At 49.7% G+C, this 18,781-nt stretch overlaps 1 protein-coding gene and 1 long non-coding RNA gene across 2 annotated transcripts in view; both read left to right on the top strand.

The window, feature by feature from the left end:
- The window catches only part of LOC309531588 (uncharacterized protein), a gene marked incomplete at its 3' end in the record, with an annotated part of 400,889 nt that overhangs the window by 278,340 nt on the left and 103,768 nt on the right, over positions 1–18,781 (top strand). The window lies entirely within an intron of this gene.
- On the top strand, positions 17,186–18,111 carry LOC309530641. The gene is made up of 2 exons (XR_014218803.1): positions 17,186–17,347; positions 17,452–18,111. It is a non-coding gene; the product is annotated as an uncharacterized lncRNA (long non-coding RNA).

Here is an 18,781-nt window from a genome sequence, read left to right on the forward strand (position 1 = left end):
GTGGGACCTTCCTACTAATTTCACTTAATGAAGCCAAAGGTAGTGGCCCATCTCCTTGCAATAACCAACTAAAGGATGAGAATATATATGTTTACATGTTGTCTGTTATGTGTGTTGTCTGTGAATACATATATGAGAATATGTATGTTTACATGTTGTCCGTTATGTGTGTTGTCTGTTCCTTCTGTCTCTGGCAGACTGCCTTTCTTAAGTGTGCATGGTTTAAAATGCAAGCTTGCTTCAAAATTTAAATCTAAGGAAACCATGCTGGACCTTAGCAGTCCTAAATAAGACAAAAAAATGAGAATGAAGTGTGCAAATATTTGTTATTTGAGAGGGGCTCCAAAAGAGAGTTTTCCTCCCAAGTGGTAAAACCTAATGTTTCTGCTGCAAAAGCCTAGTTGAGCCAACTGCTCTCAAGCTAAAATGCAGTGTATGTATTTCATTAAGCATATGCCTATGAAAGTATGGTGTTCCTTCTAATAAAATTATGTCAGTCCAGTTTTAACTTTGATTTGGTTATTGTGAGAGTTATTGTAAGGCTCCTGATATCAGTAGTCTATATAAGACGTCCTGGCCTCTTTTCTTAGAAAATGCCCCCCCCTTGTTTCATTCTGTCTCTTTCAGGGTTTTTCCTCCCTTCTCCTTCTTATTCTGTGCCAGGTAAATTTACTCCCGAGTAAGCTTCCTTTAAAGGAAACTGCAAGGGGGGGGCATAGATTAGGCTTACTATTCCTCTGCAAGTTCAGGAAAATTGTCACTTTTGTCTTCCTTTTAAATCAAATCTATGGCTGTTTTAATTATTTGTGAGTGGTTATATCAATTGAATTAACTTTGCTTTATAAAAGATCCTCTCCCTATCTTAGGAAAAATGTTAACTTCAATCTTCCTTTAAAGATAATTTCTATAGGTATGTGTGTGTTTCTGGTAGTACAAATCTTGCTATGAACCCTGTATTTTAGGGTTGGACTAGATGACCCCAGGTCCCTTTCAACTTTCCCAATTTGTGGCTGATGAGTTGAAATTCAGCCCAGGTTGGCTCTTTGTTTTTTAAAAGGTGTGATGAGAGGTGAAAGCCATGATGTTTGAAGCAGAACTGGTGATATCAAGCATTTAAGTGATTACAGTGTTTATCATTTTGTCTATTATTTACAAAAATCAGACTTAAAAGTCTACTCAAAGTTTAAGCACATACAAATGGATAATCAAGTAGAATTAGCCTTGACCAATCCATTTGTCTGCAAATGGTAAGGCCGAAATGACTGAGAATGTTTAAAAAAAAAAAAAAAAATTCCTATGAATTCTAACTCTCTGGCCATTTTTACTCATAAATAAGAGAGCGGTTGATTGTTCCGCGAATGGCCAGAGGGATATTAGCCCTTTCCTGTACATAAAGGAAGCAGTCTCGTTTGCTTGGGCCGAAATCGCTAGCTTTGGTAAATACTTAAATTGCTGAGTTTCTCTTTTTTGTTTAAAATCAAACCCTGTTTTCAAAATCTACTCCATACCCTTCCCTTCCCTTATTCAAATGTTAATTTAGCCAAAGGATGCAACATTTTCAATAGTACAAAAGGTTTGCTGAGACATGAACTCTGCACATGCACAGAGGCTAGATCAGCTAAAGAAGAGAGAAAGAGAGGACGGGGGGGGGGGGGACTGTAAGGAGGGAGAGGAGGTTTCTTCCAAATGTAAAAGAAAAGTCAGAACCATTGAGGGAAATCACCCTTAATCTGTCTTTGCCCCAGGGGCTACTTAAGACAAAAGGCTACCAAAAAAAACACAAAAAAACTAGCCCATCAAAAGTCAAGAGCTTTCCAGGTTCCAAATCTTAACATGCAAAATTCTTTTCACAGGTAAATATCAAAGCATTCCCCCCTGATTGGGAATTTTAGGAACAGCATTTCCTGACAGGCTTCTCACATGAAATAATTTTCCCTTTTAACAGGATATGTGAACCCCGATAACAAAGTGTTTGTCCCTTTTCCTCCCACAGCAACTTTCTTTCTGTTCTGTGAAACAAGTCTGAATCCCTGCTATATTAGTGACTTTCATCTCTTTGTGGCTTTGACACTCTTTTAAGTTACAAATAATCTGTTTCATTTATTTAATCCGTTTCTCCATGATGTCTATGAAGTTAATCGAAGCACAACCAAACATTGTTTGTGGAATGGTACTTGTTTACCTTCGGCCTGAGCATTTCTTATTAATTCTGTCATTTTGGCTAGTGCAAGGTACCCACACAACTTTAAATTGCCATTCATTTTTCTTGGTATTAACTCATTTCCCAGTATTCCGCTATTAACATTACAGCTGATGTTGTCACGTCATTTGGGATGTTAGAATGCCAAAACAGATTACTTCAGGTTACTTCAAGTTTCGTATTAATTGTGTGTCTTAGCATTTATTTATTTTTGGTTCCTCATAGGTCATTTTGTGTGTGTGTGTTCTACTTTGGGGACATGTTCATCACATGTTGAAAGTCAGTTTCATGAAGTTCTTTTATCAGATAGCACATGGTGAATTTAAAGTTTTCCCCCCATGGTTTTCCCTTTCCCCCCCCCAGTCTAGTAGTAATCTGTGTGGTTTTGATAATATATTTAATAATAATTCTTTTCTAAATCTGATGTCTTTGTGTCAAGTTTGTTTTCATCTGACTGGTAATCTAATTTTTTACTTTCTTTTGTATTTTTTTAACCTTTGTATTTTTTCAGTTCTCTTTCTATACATGTGGAGTAATTTTTATTTTATAATATGAAAAGAACAACAACAACAAAAACTAAGTGAAGGAAAGCAAACAAACTTAGCAGATAATAACAGTAATTATATGGAAATGTGATAATAAATAATACTAAATAGTAAATTTTATTTCTATCCTGCCCTCCCCAGCCGAAGCTGGGCTCAGGGCGGCTAACAACAATCAAAATAGTCCAATAATGATAATGAATAAAATGTTTAATCCACTAAGATTGTTATTATTTGCAGCTTCCCATGGAAACTGGAGGACATCCCTTTTACCTTTTGCCCTTTCCTTGTCTAACTGTGTTTTTAAGTCACCCCAAAACCCTGCCCCCTTACAGGATATCACTTCTACAGATGTGCAATGATGAAAAGCAGCAACAACCCCTCAACTCAGTACTTCGCCATCGCAAGACCAGCAACAACAGACAACAGAGACTGCTTGGGGAGTGGGCCTGACAAAGGGGGGTGGAGTTGACTTACAAGGACATCTTTTCACTTGAACCTCAAGCCTCTGTGCTCCAGGATTCAAAAGATACATGCGTAAAAGATCACAATTGTGTCAAGATATGCAACTGATACTTAATTAGTTTGTTTGTATTACGTGTTATTACGTAGGAATGTTGAAATGTGTCTGACAGTGTGTTATTTGTGGGGGGGCTATTTTGTGTGTAATTGTTTTTATGTTTAATGTCTTATTCCTTACACCCCAGTGAAGGATTCTCATACATTTTATGCTTTTAATAGGTCAGGCTATTATGTAGTCCAATGTTTAGAATTAGATAAATTTATAACCACATTTCGTTGTTCCACCTGGCACTCTGCCAACTTCCCAACTTCCCTACCCATTTTTAAAATGTGCTAAAACTCGCTTTACCAAAGAGAAGCTGATAAGATACATGAAGGTGCATATGCTTTCGTTTAGCAGGAATGATTCCTTATAGACTTAAATTGACTTATTTGGACAACTGCCCTTGTTAAGAATGGTTTTCTTTTAACAGATTGGTTTGAAGAGTTGAGAACCATGGGGCAAGATAAATTCAAATTGGACTCAGTTTGAATTGGGCACGTGTATCCAGGCTGCAATTAGCCTTTTGGTCCTTTAAGTGCAAGTGAGCAACCCCCATGCGTGCAAAACCACAGCCTATAATAAAATCCCATAGCTAAAGGCCAAGGCGAAGACATCTCCCTCAGAGATGCCCAAACCTGTGCCAGCTATGGTGAATGCCAGGCGACATGGTTAAATGAAAGCCCTGAGGGGATTCAACAGACAGGATGTGTTGCTGTAGCACTATGTCAGTGTGAGACCACAGAAGAGCTAGCTTGACACCTGAGAAATACACAAAAATGGCGAAGGACAAAACACCAACTGCATTTTTCAGTCAATTAGACCTTCCTGCTATGTGTAAAGCATAAAACACTACTGAGAATGCCACAAGTAATTTAGCAACAAAATACAAGAGGTGTTCTTTATATAATACCCTATATGCAGCTACCTGCACTGATATACTTGCAAATGACCGTAAGAGGCATGGCTTGCAAGTCCCTTTCAGGTTTGCATAAAGCCACACATCCCATTCACCGAGATTTAGGGTGCGGAGAAAAGATTTGCAAGTTCTTACAGAACTTTAATGCAAATCTATCTCCGAATGGGGGACTGATACGGAACGGGGGGGGGGGGCAATGTCTTCTTCACTACAATATATTTGCTCAATTTCTCTAGGACTCCATCACCCCTCCCCTGTCCTCCATAATCTCTCAAGTAATACTGTCAAAATCCTGTCACAATGTATCCACTCTGTTTCTGCTTTTGCTCTCTAGTACAGAGTGGCTTAGAAATCACTGAAATCTTCAAAAATTGATATAAAATCAGCCGTGGTTCTGATCTGCTCGTTCTCGGTGCCATTCAACTCAGTTCCCCTTGGACTCCATGATGCTGTCCCTACTTCCATAATCCCCAAAGCGGCAGGTCACGTACGCAGGAACTTCTTAATCCTGTCAGATAGTTTTGCAAATCCTTCCTTCGGGCAATACTAGGTGACAGACGATGTATATTCCTGGCCCATTGTCTTGCCACCACCAGTACTCAATAAATGTGTATCTATGTATATTTCCCGCTCCGCATATCCCCCCTCCCTCATCCGAAAATGCTAATTAATGTAATCCCACCTTTTCATAATGTATTCATGACGTGTAAAATATATTCATGATGTAACTTGTGAAACCCAACCTTCCCATAATGTATTCGTGACGTTTCATGCACTGTATTCTGGGACATGGAGGGAAAACTCAAAAGTTCATGTCACCCCTTTCTCACTGTTCAATCTCGCCTTGAACCTGTTGCGCAATAAACTTGGATCTTCTGCAGTTTGCTCCTGCGTCCGGCTGAGCTCATTTTCTTCCGCAGGGACCCACGGACTTAGTCCGATGAGCTGGGTGGCAGAGTAACCCCGCACCCAGATTTTTTCCGTAACAAGAATCATCTACAAAGTAACAACACCAGGCAGGTGTGGCAAGGTGTACAAGAATTAACAGGGTATAAATCCAAGGATTCCCTGGCAGACGAGGGAGGGGCATCCCTCGCAGAGGATTTGAATGCCTTTTTTGCCCGTTTTGAAATAACATCTGCAGCAACACCTGCTGAGGCTTTACCACCACCACTCCCTGTGAAGGCCTTGCCACCATCACCACCATCACCATCATCAGTACAAAGGAATGTAGTAGTCTCTGTGGAAAAAGAAGAGATGAGGAAGGTGTTGAAGGGAATCAACCCAAGGAAGGCCACAGGGCCAGATGGGGTAGCTGGAAGGGTATTGAGAGACTGTGCAGATCAACTAGCAGGAGTTTTCACTGGGATCTTAAATCGATCCCTAGCCCAGGCTATTGTTCCATCCTGCCTAAAGTCCTCTACTATCGTTCCAATAGCAAAAAAATCTAACCCGGAAGATCTGAATGACTTTCGTCCAGTAGCACTCACACCTATAATCATGAAGTGCTTTGAAAAGCTGGTACGAAATTATGTCATTGCCTGCCTACCAGAGGGACTGGACACATTCCAATTTGCTTATAAAACGAAAAGATCGACAGAAGACGCTGTGGCGATTGCCCTCCATGCCGTTCTTGCACATTTGGAGCAGCGGGGGGGTTATTCCAGACTGCTTTTTTTAGATTTCAGCTCGGCATTTAATACCATTCTACCACAACGTCTGATGTCTAAACTGGAAGATCTGGGGCTTCCGTTATCACTTTGTGGGTGGATATTGGACTTTTTGTCAGACCGCCCCCAGAGGGTTCGGTTGGGCCCTTATACCTCTAGTATGCTTAGGACTAACACAGGAACACCACAGGGATGCGTACTCAGTCCGCTCCTTTATATTCTCTACACGTACGATTGTGTCGCTGCTCACCCTAGTAATAGGGTTGTCAAATTTGCAGATGACACAACCGTGATTGGGCTCATCTCTGAAAGGGAGGGTGAAACGGACTATAGAGATGAGGTGGAGCGGCTGACAGAGTGGTGCAGAGCTAACAACTTGCTCATAAATACAAGGAAGACAAAGGAGCTTGTGGTGGACTTTAGGAGACAGAAGAGCAATGTCCAGCCACTTTTGATTGATGGGGTCTGTGTGGAGAGGGTAACAGCGTTCAGATTTTTGGGCATTGAATTACAAGAGGATCTGTCCTGGAGTGTCAACACAAGGGGGCTTGTGAAGAAGGCGCAGCAGAGACTGTACTTTTTGAGAATACTAAGGAAAAACCATCTTCCGCAGAAACTGCTGCTTGCCTTCTATCACTGTGCCATTGAGAGCGTGCTCACTTATGGCTTATGTGTGTGGTACGGAAGCTGTACTACCCGGGACAGGTTGGGGTTGTGCAGAGTTGTTAAGGCAGCAGAGAGCATTGTTGGCCGCCCACTCTCCACCTTAGAGCAGATTTATGCCACAAAGTGCCATAGGAAGGCACTGGACATAGTAAAAGATCCATCGCATCCTGGTCACTGTCTCTTCGAGCTCCTGCCGTCGGGACGGAGATACAGGACGATGAAGACAAGAACAAGCCGTCTTAAGAACAGCTTCTTCCCCAGAGCGATCTCGGCCCTGAATGGGAAGCCTGGACTTTGAAAGTCATCTAATCTTCCTTGCTGTTTTATACTGTATTGTTTTAATTAGTGTTTTTATAGTTGATTTGATTTTGTGTGGAGTGCCCTACCTGGGTGGATGGAGCAGCCAAGTAATTTTGTTGTCCCCGAGAGGGGGCAATGACAATAAAGATATTATTATTATTATTATTATTATTATTATTATTATTATTATTATTATTATTATTATTATTATTAAAAACAACAATCCGTGAGTAAATTTGGAAATTGGACTAAAAATTTTCTTGGATTAGGTACAAGCGGGGGAGGTGCAAAGAGGAAGTCTGTCTCCCCCCCCCCCCCGTTGTAAACAATTTAAAGCAAGGATTTGACAACTAAGGTCGAGAGAAGAGCCTTTTCTTTATTGGATAAAAGTTATTAATTGCACGGATTGAGAGTATAAGTAATTGTGCTGGAGGATAAGAGCTAACTTTTTGAGTTAAAGTGAGCTAACTTTTTGAGTTAAAGTGCCACCCCTCCCGGGAACGGGAGCGATCCACGAGAGGAGCCTGCTGAGGAGACACAGAAGATTTTTACAGCTGTCAAATTAGCTGTCAAAGTCGGAAAAAATAGAGAACTTTGTTTCTGATGTTCTTGCCGGTTACATTAGATACAATATAGTTACAACTGAAACAAATTAACTTGACTTTTGGGTTGGAAGTGAAAGGAATACCGAATAACCAGAATCCCTCTTGAGGGGGGTTCAGGGACATTACAAGAAGAAGAAGAAGAGTTTGGATTTGATATCCCGCCTTTCACTCCCCTTCAGGAGTCTCAAAGCGGCTAACATTCTCCTTTCCCTTCCTCCCCCACAACAAACACTCTGTGAGGTGAGTGGGGCTGAGAGACTTCAGAGAAGTGTGACTGGCCCAAGGTCACCCAGCAGCTGCATGTGGAGGAGCAGAGACGCGAACCCGGTTCCCCAGATTACGAGTCTATCGCTCTTAACCACTACACCACACTGGCTCTCTAGAATGGAAATAGGTCGGAAAATACTAGCTGACCTGGAGGAGGTTGCTTTTCTCTTGGGAAAGTTGCGAAAGGTGCAAGAGCAAGGTCATGTTTTGTCTACATCCGCTATAACTTTGAAGTCAACAGCAAATGTATCTACTGAGTTGGAAAAGGACTTGATGTACAAAACCCAGGCAGCTGAACAAGAAAAGAAATCTGAGAAAATTGAGGAAGTGGAGAAAGAGATATATGTTGAACAGGAGGAGCAGGAAGGAGGGACTGCAATGCTGCAGAAAGCAAAGGAGAGCCAGAGGCCTGTCAAGATGGATATAAAAGAAAATAAGGACTGGATGAGGAAAATTTGGTATTGTCAGGGGTACAGGGACAGAGGCACAGGGAAGGCAGGAAATGGAGAGCGATGGAGAGGAATCCCAGGAAAGCGAGGAAGAGGATAGCAATGACGCAGGGGATTCCATGAGTCTCTCCAGCGAATCAGAGGATTCCCAGAAAGGGGCGCCTGTGGTAAGGGCAAGGGGAGCCCCGGGGGGAAAGAGTCAGGAGCGGGGGGCCAGCAGGGGACCCCAAAGCGGCAGCTGGGAATCAGGGCCAGCCTCCCCACCAGAGCGCAGCGAGGGAGGGGGAGGGTCCAGTGTGTCAGAGGGAGCAGCTCCGGCGACAGAGAAAGGGGAGGGATCAGAGCAAGCCGTTCTCCCGGAAGGGGAGGAAAGCAGTGAGGGGAGTAGCATAACTGTCAAAAGGAAGGTCAGAAGTTGGGCGCGCGCGCCAAGTTCAAATGAGGAGGCACGCGGGAGAACAGGGAGCCCGGAGGAGGAGGGGCCAGGACCCAAAGCCTGCAGGAGGGGGCAGGAGCAGTCTGGAGACTCCGCTTCAGGAGAAAGCAGGAGGGGAGGAACCCCGACGGGCAGAAAGACCCTGCGGAAAAGGAAAGAGAGAAAAAGGTGGAGCAGCGTTAGCTTATTAAACTGGTATAGGGGAGGGACCGATTCAGAGGGGACTTCTAATGTCTAGGAGAAAGAGACGCGGGGCTGCACGCCTCGGTTGTGGAACCAATAATGAACTGCAATAAACACCCTTGTATATAAGAAGAGCTTGGCGTTGTTCTTTTGTGAGCTGAAACCTGAGGCAGCCCTGACAGTAAGTCCCCTCCCAAAAGTACGCAATTTTTTTTTTTTTTGCGAAGCTCACGAAGATTGGCGGCCATGAGTATGGAGGAGGGGATAGCTGATCTACGCAACGCAGTCTCCCAGCTTACCACTGCGGTAGTGGTCTCCCAGAAGAAGGGGGAAGAGGTGGAAAAGCGATGCCAGGATCTGCAAGCCAGGTGGGATCATGCATGCCAAGTGGGATTCCCGGGGTCCAGATCTGCAGGCGTAGGACTGGGCAGAAGGGGAGGCAACTTGGTAGCCCACTTCGATGGGGACCTGAAGCAGTACCCCAGTTTTCGAGCAGACGTCGAATATGCGTTGCATTTGCTTCGCGATGACTTTAAAGATGAGGAGGAGAAAGTGGGTTTCATTGTGTCCCACTTGCATGGGGAAGCGAGGGCTTGGCTGCGCAATCTGTGGCGCGAAGATTGTCCTGCTCGAAGGGACTCCGATGAATTTATCAAAGCCATGGACGCTTGCTTCCAATCTACCGTGGATGTGGATGTAGCACGCAAAGAGATGCATGGTTTAAGGCAAGGCAAGGCTACAGTACGTCAGTATCATGCTCGGTTTTTCGCCTTGCTGAATGTACTGAGATGGCAGAAAGACTCCCTGGCAGTAAGAGACTTGTTTTGGGAGGGGCTCTCTGGCCCTGTAAAAGATGAATTGGCAAGGGGGGACAGACCTCAAACCCTAGCTGCAGTTGTGCAGAGGGCGCTCGCCATTGGAGTGCGCCACGAAGAACGCCCTTGGCGCAATGAGGAGGGTCGCCAGCTTCACACGCCGTCTAGAGCGCCTCCTTTCTTTCCCAAGGATCTAGGACGTACGCGTCCCTCACCTCAGCTGCAGGCAGGGGAGGAGCCAATGGAACTTGGGAGTGCAAAGGCTCAGTCTGCTGCTGGAGCCCCAGCGTCCGGAGCAGTCAAGACGAAGCCTCCTAGAGGGAACAGGAAGTGTTACATCTGTGACAGTGCGATGCACATGGCCAAGGAGTGTCCCCAGAGGCTCCAAAAGCACACTGCAGCCTTAGCAACAGTAACTGCAGCAGCACAACGTGAAGAGCAATTTCAGGGAAACGGCAATGCCTGGCTGGAAGCAGGAATGCTGGGGCACAGCCAGGCGAGTCAGTAAGGCAGTCCCCAGCGCTTTTGCAGCATACAGACCCCCTGCCTCCCAAGCCAGTGGTGCAGCTCACTGCAACTCTCCAGCTGCCTGATGGACGCACCCTGGAAGTTCCCATTACAATTGACAGTGGAAGCAACGCAGACTTCGTGGGGGTGCACTTCGTCAAGCAGCATCGCATAGAGCTCCTACCAGCCACGCTGCCATTGGATGTCGTCACAGTGGATGGCAGGAAGCTGCTGGGTGGGCAGGTGGTGCAACAGACGCCACCCATGGTGATGCAGATTGGCAATCACCGAGAAGTCATCAGTTTCAACGTCACCCGCCTGTCAGACACGCCTATAGTGTTAGGCATGAGTTGGCTGGATAGGCACAGCCCGACCATGGCGTGGTACCAGCGGCAGCTCACTTTCGGCTCATCCTATTGCGCGCAGCATTGCATCCAGATCGCTCAGGAGGAGGAAGGCCAGGAGGAGGGGCAGCAGCTAAGCCTCAGCGTGGCGCAAGCAGTACCCCTCAAGTACAAGGGGTTTTTGGAGGTCTTCTGTGAAAAGGAAGCCGAGCAGTTGCCACCCCACCGGCCCTACGATTGCGCTATTGACCTCTTGCCAGGGACAACGCTGCCGCCTGTGAAGCTGTATTCCATGTCCGAGGATGAGTTGCAGGAGCTCAGAGAGTTCAGAGATCACAACCTGCAGCGGGGATTCATCCGAGAATCAAAGGCTGTAGGGGGCAGTCCTGTGTTTTTCGTGAAGAAGAAGGACACGCCCCAAAAAAGACTGATCGTGGACTTTAGATTCATAAACTCTAAGACAAAGCCCGCGGCCTTTCCCATGCCCAAGATTGACGACCTGCTCGCGACGGTGCGGAAAGGGAAGATCTTCACCAAGTTGGATCTCCGCGGAGCTTACAATCTCATACGCATGCGAGAGGGTGATGAGTGGAAGACGGCCATGTTCACGCCGTTGGGCACCTACGAATATAGAGTTATGCCGTTTGGTCTCCAGAATGGCTCCCACTATTTCCAAGCTTTTATGCACCACGTGCTAGCGGGACTCCTCTACAAGAAGTGCGTATGTTTCCTCGACGACATTCTGATCTTCTCGGAATCGCCGGAGGCTCACGAGAGCGACGTTAAGGAGGTCCTGCAGAGGCTACGGGAGCACAGGCTCTACGCCAAGCTGGAGAAGTGCCAATTTGACGTGACGGAGGTGGATTTTCTAGGCTATAGGCTGCCAGACAGGGGTCTTGCCATGGACAGCGCCAAGGTCCGCACGGTGTTGGACTGGAAAAGCCCGCGAAATCGGAAGGAGGTCCAAAGATTCGTCGGCTTCGCCAATTTTTACCGCAAGTTCATCAGGGGTTTCGCCAAGGAGACGGCAGCTATCACAGACACCCTCAGCTCCAAGAAGAAGAAGTTCACCTGGACGGACCAGGCGGAGCAGTCCTTCAGGAGGCTCAAGAGCCTCTTCGCGTCCGAAGAACAGCTGCTTCACGTGAATCCCGGCAGACCCATGAGGGTTGAGACTGACGCATCAGACAGAGCGGTGGGGGCCGTCCTCTTACAGGAAGACCCGCAGGGGAACTGGAGGCCCTGCGCTTTCTACTCCCGGAAGCTCAGCAAGTCGGAACAGAATTACACCATCTGGGACAGGGAGTTGCTGGCCATCCACGCGGCTTTCAAGGCGTGGAGGCACTTCCTCATCGGAGCCAAGCACACCGTGCAGGTCCGCACGGACCACAAGAACCTAGAGTACTGGCGCACAGCGAAGCTACAGAGCCAGAGGCACATACGCTGGGCAGAGTTCTTTGCGGACTTCGATTTCAGGATTGAGTACATCCCAGGCGACAACAATGTCATAGCAGATGCGCTCTCCAGGAAACCGCAGTATCTCGAGGAAGCGGCACCTGTGGCAGCCAAGCACATTTTTGCACCGCAGGCGTGGGCGTGCGCTTCAGCCACCGTGGACCTGGAGGCGGTGCATCGCGCATTGCAGACGGATCCGTTCGCACAGTCCAAGATGGAAGAGGTGCGGAAAGGCACAGCGAGGGGCGACGAGTTCCAGATACGCGACGGCCTGCTAACCCGTAAAGGCGCTCTCTACGTTCCGGGAGACGATCTCCGCGCGAAGGTTCTGCAGCAGTTGCACGATGCACCCAGCGCTGGCCACTTCGGCAAGGAAAAGACGGCGGAATTAGTGGCCAGAGACTTTTGGTGGCCCCAGATGCGAGGGGAGGTGGCGGACTACGTCGCCAGGTGTGACACTTGCCAAAGGTCCAAGCCAGTGCACCAGAAACCAGCGGGACTGCTGGAACCGTTGGAGACGCCACTGCAACCGTGGGAGAGGGTGGCGCTGGACTTTGTCACTGATCTGCCCAGTTCGCGAGGCAAGACGGCGGTGCTTGTGGTTGTAGACCTGTTCACCAAGATGGCACATTTCATTCCTTGCGCGAAGGTGGCGACAGCGGAGCAGACCGCCAAACTGTTCATAGACCACGTGTTCAGGGTGCACGGATTGCCGTGATCCATCCTGTCCGACCGCGGTCGCCAGTTCGTTTCCAGTTTTTGGCAGAAGCTCCTGGGTATCCTGAACGTCAAGATCAACTTAGCGTCAGCGAGACACCCGCAGACCAACGGCCAAGCGGAGAGGGTCAACGCCATCATGCAGCAATACCTGCGCTGTTACGCCAATCAGAAGCCTGCGACTTGGGTGGACTACTTGCCGATGGCCGAGTTTGCCTACAACAACACGAAGCACGCGTCCACGGGGGTGACGCCATTCTTCGCCAACAATGGGCGGCATCCCAGAACCTTTCTGGGAGTGGAGACGATGGTGCAGGGAGCGACGCAGGGAGCGGAGCATTTGGCCGCAGAATTGCAGGAGGTCCACGAGGAGCTCCGATGGCACTTAGAGCTGGCTAAACACGCCTACAAGGTGCAGGCAGACAGGCACAGGAGGGCAGGGGAAGACATACAGGTGGGGGACTGGGTATGGTTGGCAGCCCAGGCGGCGCCTACCAAGTCGTTAGCCAAGAAGAAGTTAGGACACAGACAGCTGGGGCCATACCAAGTTGAGGCCAAGATCAACCCCGTAGCTTATTGGTTGACCCTCCCAGAGGGTTCCCAAATGCACCCGGTCTTTCATAGGTCGGTGCTTATGCCCTACAAAGCCCCACACAGGTTTCAGGAGCCAGGGACAGCACCGGACCCACGCAGGGAGTCCCCAAGGGGGGGGGAGTCACCGAAGGCCGAGACACTCAACGAGGTCACAGAAATTCTGGACTCGAGATGGGGGGAGGAGGGAGTAGAATACCTCCTCGCCAGAGAGGGTACCCCGGCCAGTGCTAACAGTTGGGTGCCGGGCTATGCTCTGGAGAAACCCCTTCTTAAGGACGAGTTCCATGCACTCTTCCCACACAGGCCCATGCCAGCGGAATTTTTCGACGACTGGCTTTTTACGCCTACACTTTCAGGCAGCACCTTCTGGGGGTTCTCCTCAGCAGAGGAGACCACGCCAGACTCGAGTCCTCCAAGGGGATCGTGCTCGGGGGTAGACACGGATCGCTCTTACTGGTGGGACGACCAACCAGAGGATGAGTGGCGCAGGGGATTGCTGAGGGGGCCCTGGCAAACAACAACGTCCGAAGAGACGGGGTGGGGAGGACATGGACGTGTTAGGAGAGGACCTTGGTTTGGAGCACACATACAATGAGCTGGAAGCAGAGACGATTGACGTCGACGAACTGTATACAAGATCTACCCCAGCGACTGAGGAGCTTCCGGAACCTGCACCCGAGCAGCGGGAGGGGGGAAGGGGGGCTTCGAGGGGGGGATGGATGTCAGGGGTACAGGGACAGAGGCACAGGGAAGGCAGGAAATGGAGAGCGATGGAGAGGAATCCCAGGAGAGCGAGGAAGAGGATAGCAATGACGCAGGGGATTCCATGAGTCTCTCCAGCGAATCAGAGGATTCCCAGAAAGGGGCGCCTGTGGTAAGGGCAAGGGGAGCCCCGGGGGGAAAGTGTCAGGAGCGGGGGGCCAGCAGGGGACCCCAAAGCGGCAGCTGGGAATCAGGGCCAGCCTCCCCACCAGAGCGCAGCGAGGGAGGGGGAGGTTCCAGTGTGTCAGAGGGAGCAGCTCCGGCGACAGAGAAAGGGGAGGGATCAGAGCAAGCCGTTCTCCCGGAAGGGGAGGAAAGCAGTGAGGGGAGTAGCATAACTGTCAAAAGGAAGGTCAGAAGTTGGGCGCGCGCGCCAAGTTCAAATGAGGAGGCACGCGGGAGAACAGGGAGCCCGGAGGAGGAGGGGCCAGGACCCAAAGCCCGCAGGAGGGGGCAGGAGCAGTCTGGAGACTCCGCTTCAGGAGAAAGCAGGAGGGGAGGAACCCCGACGGGCAGAAAGACCCTGCGGAAAAGGAAAGAGAGAAAAAGGTGGAGCAGCGTTAGCTTATTAAACTGATGTAGGGGAGGGACCGATTCAGAGGGGACTTCTAATGTCTAGGAGAAAGAGACGCGGGGCTGCACGCCTCGGTTGTGGAACCAATAATGAACTGCAATAAACACCCTTGTATATAAGAAGAGCTTGGCGTTGGTCTTTTGTGAGCTGAGACCTGAGGCAGCCCTGACAGCTGCGCTACACCAGGAGCTTGGGGCGTGCTGAGCTCAGCGCGCCCCAAGCTTCTAGGTGCGCGCAAGCAGTCCGCTAGCCTTGGGAGAGCCGCGGGGCTCTCCCAGGGCTAGGGGATCGCTGCGCTACACCAGGAGCTTGGGGCGTGCTGAGCTCAGCGCGCCCCAAGCTTCTAGGTGCGCGCAAGCAGTCCGCTGCCGCCCCAAGCCTCGCGCACCCGGTGGGACCTCCTGCCGGGTGCGCGAGGCTTGCAGACACTCGCCCGAAGCAGGGGGAGCCCTTCTGAGGGCTCCCCGTGCTTCGGGCGACAGGCTGCCGCCCCAAGCCTCGCGCACCCGGTGGGACCTCCTGCTGGGTGCGCGAGGCTTGCTGACACTCGCCCGAAGCAGGGGATGCTCTCCGGAGGGCTCCCCGTGCTTCGGGCGACAGGCTGCTGCCCCAAGCCTCGCGCACCCGGTGGGACCTCCTGCCGGGCGCGCGAGGCTTGCAGGCATTCGCCCCATAAGACGCACCCCGATTTCCCCTTCATTTTTGGAGGGGAAAAAGTGCGTCTCATGGGGCGAAAAATACAGTATATGGAACAAACCATCCATAAACTTTGCATGCAAATAGTCCTCTTTGCCTTTACTGATGACACAGACGCTCCTCTTGAAGGAAATCTGAAAACCACGCCCAGTAAGCTGTGGGACGCTCAACAAGTTGCTCGCAGCTCCTGGAACAAAAAGTGCATTACTGATGGTAGTGTGCAGACTTGCAAGTTTCACAGTCCCTTCTCCTGCAATTTGCAACGTCCTTCCATCAGCCAGGTGGATCTCACCTTCCTGAGGCTTGAAGGAGATAAAGAGGTGCCGATCCTTCGAGATGTGGCGGGTCGCACCTGAATCAATAATAAATCTGCCTTTGGCTGTTGGAGCAGTCTTTACAGCAAGCAAACCCTTGTTTCCCAGCGGTGTGGGCTTTTGCAGCTTGCCCCCCTGCTCCTGGCCAGCAGACGTGCCTTTAGCCTTTGGTGAAGCTGTGCCAGCAAGCAAAACCTTGTTTTCCACTGGCGTGGGCTTTTGCAGCTTGCCCCCCTGCTTCTGGTCAGCAGACGTGCCTTTAGCCTTTGGTGAAGCAGTACCAGCAAACATCGCTTTGTTTTTCCCTGGCGCGGGCTCTTCACCCTCCCTCTGCTTCGGGCCATCTGCAGATGTCTGCCTATGTTTACCTTCGCCTTTCCGGCCTCTGCAAAGGCATTGACCTTGGTTCCCACGAGAAACAGAGCTCTCAGCTGCCGACTCCTTGGCTCCCTCTGGAGGCTGGAATGCTGCCTGGGATGACGTGACGGTCAGCTCCCCCTGCAGCTTGCAACCGGTGCCCTCAGCATCCCTGCATTCACTCGCATTCTGGGAAACAGCTAGGACCTCCGATGCAGTCAAACTCTGGGCTGGGATGACTGGCAGATGAGCAGCTTTCTTCAAAGCATTCCACATCCCACGTGCAGTGGTGTTTCCAGCCAGCGTCTTAATTTCCTCAAGAGAGACGGATAAGACTATTACGTCTATGGCCTTCGAATTTTGGCCTTTCCATTTCTCCGTCAGAGGAACCGGAGGGGGCTCAGATACGGTATGCCACACTCCAAACTGACGCAGCAAGCTCTCACACCATTTTGCCCAGGTTTCATAATTCTGCCCATGCAACTTAGGACACTGAGTGGCCTCTGAAGCTTCAAAAGCGTGGAAAAACTCCATTCCAGCTTTTTGCTTTAGCCGTGAGTCCTTTTAACTTCAGAGACTCCTTATCTTGGCAGCTCATTAATCACGAGCTCTCTGGCTTGGCTCCCAGGCCAATTAAGCCCTGCCGGAGATCAAAGACTCCTTCCGAGGTAAAACAGAAAAGCGTCCCTTTCTTTCGCTTTTCCCACAACATACCTCTCTGACGCAGTCTGTTGCAGCTTTTACTCTCCTGTAGGTGCTGTGAATCTGGGCCCGAAACCTTGTTGTTGGGAATACTGCCAGGGAGATATTGTCCATCATGGCCCCAAGCCGGCTGCCGGACGTCCATTGATCTCCCGTAGACAGGCAGATCCAGCAGTTAGCGACACGAAGCCGTTCTGGAAATAGATTGCCACATTCCAGAGCTTGTGCACACTGTCTATCAGCAGAAAACACAGCCAAAAGTTGCACCGCAGAAGAGCATATTTTACAGACTTTATTTAGCGTTGAACAGAACAAAGAAAAACATGACCGTTCTCAGTCAGCATCTCTGACCGACTGAAATCGAAAGGAACAGCAGAACATAAATATCCTGTGAACAGGACATGCACAGACTTTGTGACTCCCAAAGCCTGCTCCCTTTTAAGGTGGAACGGAAATATCCCAACAAAAAGTACCTCACAGAAATCGAGTTGGACTCGATGGCCCTTGTGGTCTCTTCCAACTCTTATGAGTCTATGATTCTATGACCCCTCATAACTAAGTGAGGGGATGAAAGAGAAGCCGCAGAAAGAGAGTTCAGCCTTTCACCATATATTCTGGAAACCTGAACATCTCCCTGAAGTGCGACAACTGAATTGGAGGGAAGCTGTGCCTGCAGAACCGTGTTTAATCCTGAGACATTTAGCTGAAGTAGTAAGTTAACTTCTACCTGAAAGAACACACCTCCTGTCTTCACTTTGTTTCACCATTCTCTTTTTTGTAAATAAAACTTTCCTTGTTTCATTATCTCCTGCCAGAGACTCCCTGGATCGCAGTTTCCCTCACACAAGATGCCTGGATTTAATTTGGGACAATCAGCAGGGAGACTCTGCTGCGCAGGGGACACCGGACTGACTAGCAGGACATGCCAAAAGGATCTCAGGGTCTTGGTGGATCCCAAGCTCCACTGCTTGATGCAGCAGCAAAGAAGGCAAATGTTCTTCTCGGCTGCATCCACAGAAGTGCATCGTGTCCAGATGGAGGGAAGTCCGAGTCCTGCTCTCTTCTGCCTTGGTCAGAATCCACACCTGGAATCCTGTGCAAAATTCCGGCTGCCATGATTCCAGTTTCTTCAGTTTGGTTTGCTTAGGGAATATCTATCCCTTTTGATCTTGCAGAGCTTTGAAGTAGCCTCAGAAGCTGCCTTCTGCTGAGCCCGACCAAGGGCTCCCTCTAACCCTGTAGAGTCCACACTGACTGGCAGCAGCTCCCCCCAGTTTCAGGCAGGGGTCTCACCCAGCCCTTGCGGGAGATGCCAGGGGCTGACCCTGGGACATTCTGCATGCCAAGCAGATGCTCTTGGTTCCCCATATTTCACTAGCCTTTCAACGTTATTCTGTTAGCAACCGTGGAGATTCCACCTGCCTCTTTCCAAAGGAGAAAACTCACCTGATTAAAGAATTTGAGGTGATGCATCATTTGTATACTTTTTATGAGTTCTGTGTTTTCAACATCCCTGAGATCTCTCAATGAAGGGCGGTATATCAATTCAATTAAGAACAACAACAATTATTAATATTTATTCATTCATTTATACCCCGCCCATCTGTCTGGCAAAGGCCCCCCCCCAAAGGGACCGAGGGAGATGCTCAGAGCCCAGCCAAGAGCCAAAGGCCCCCCCCCAAGGGACCGAGGGAGATGCTGAGAGCCCAGCCAAGAGCCAAAGGCCCCCCCCAAAGGGACCGAGGGAGATGCTCAGAGCCCAGCCAAGAGCCAAAGGCCCCCCCCCAAAGGGACCGAGGGAGATGCTCAGAGCCCAGCCAAGAGCCAAAGGCCCCCCCAAAAGGGACTGAGGGAGATGCTCAGAGCCCAGCCAAGAGCCAAAGGCCCCCCCCAAGGGACCGAGGGAGATGCTCAAAGCCCAGCCAAGAGCCAAAGGCCCCCCCCCAAGGGACCGAGGGAGATGCTCAGAGCCCAGCCAAGAGCCAAAGGCCCCCCCAAAGGGACCGAGGGAGATGCTCAGAGCCCAGCCAAGAGCCAATGACCCCCCCCCAAGGGACCGAGGGAGATGCTCAGAGCCCAGCCAAGAGCCAATGACCCCCCCCAAAGGGACCGAGGGAGATGCTCAGAGCCCAGCCAAGAGCCAAA

The sequence above is a fragment of the Podarcis vaucheri genome (genome assembly GCF_965113315.1).
Source record: "Podarcis vaucheri genome assembly, chromosome: 4".
Taxonomy (NCBI): Eukaryota; Metazoa; Chordata; class Lepidosauria; order Squamata; family Lacertidae; genus Podarcis; species Podarcis vaucheri.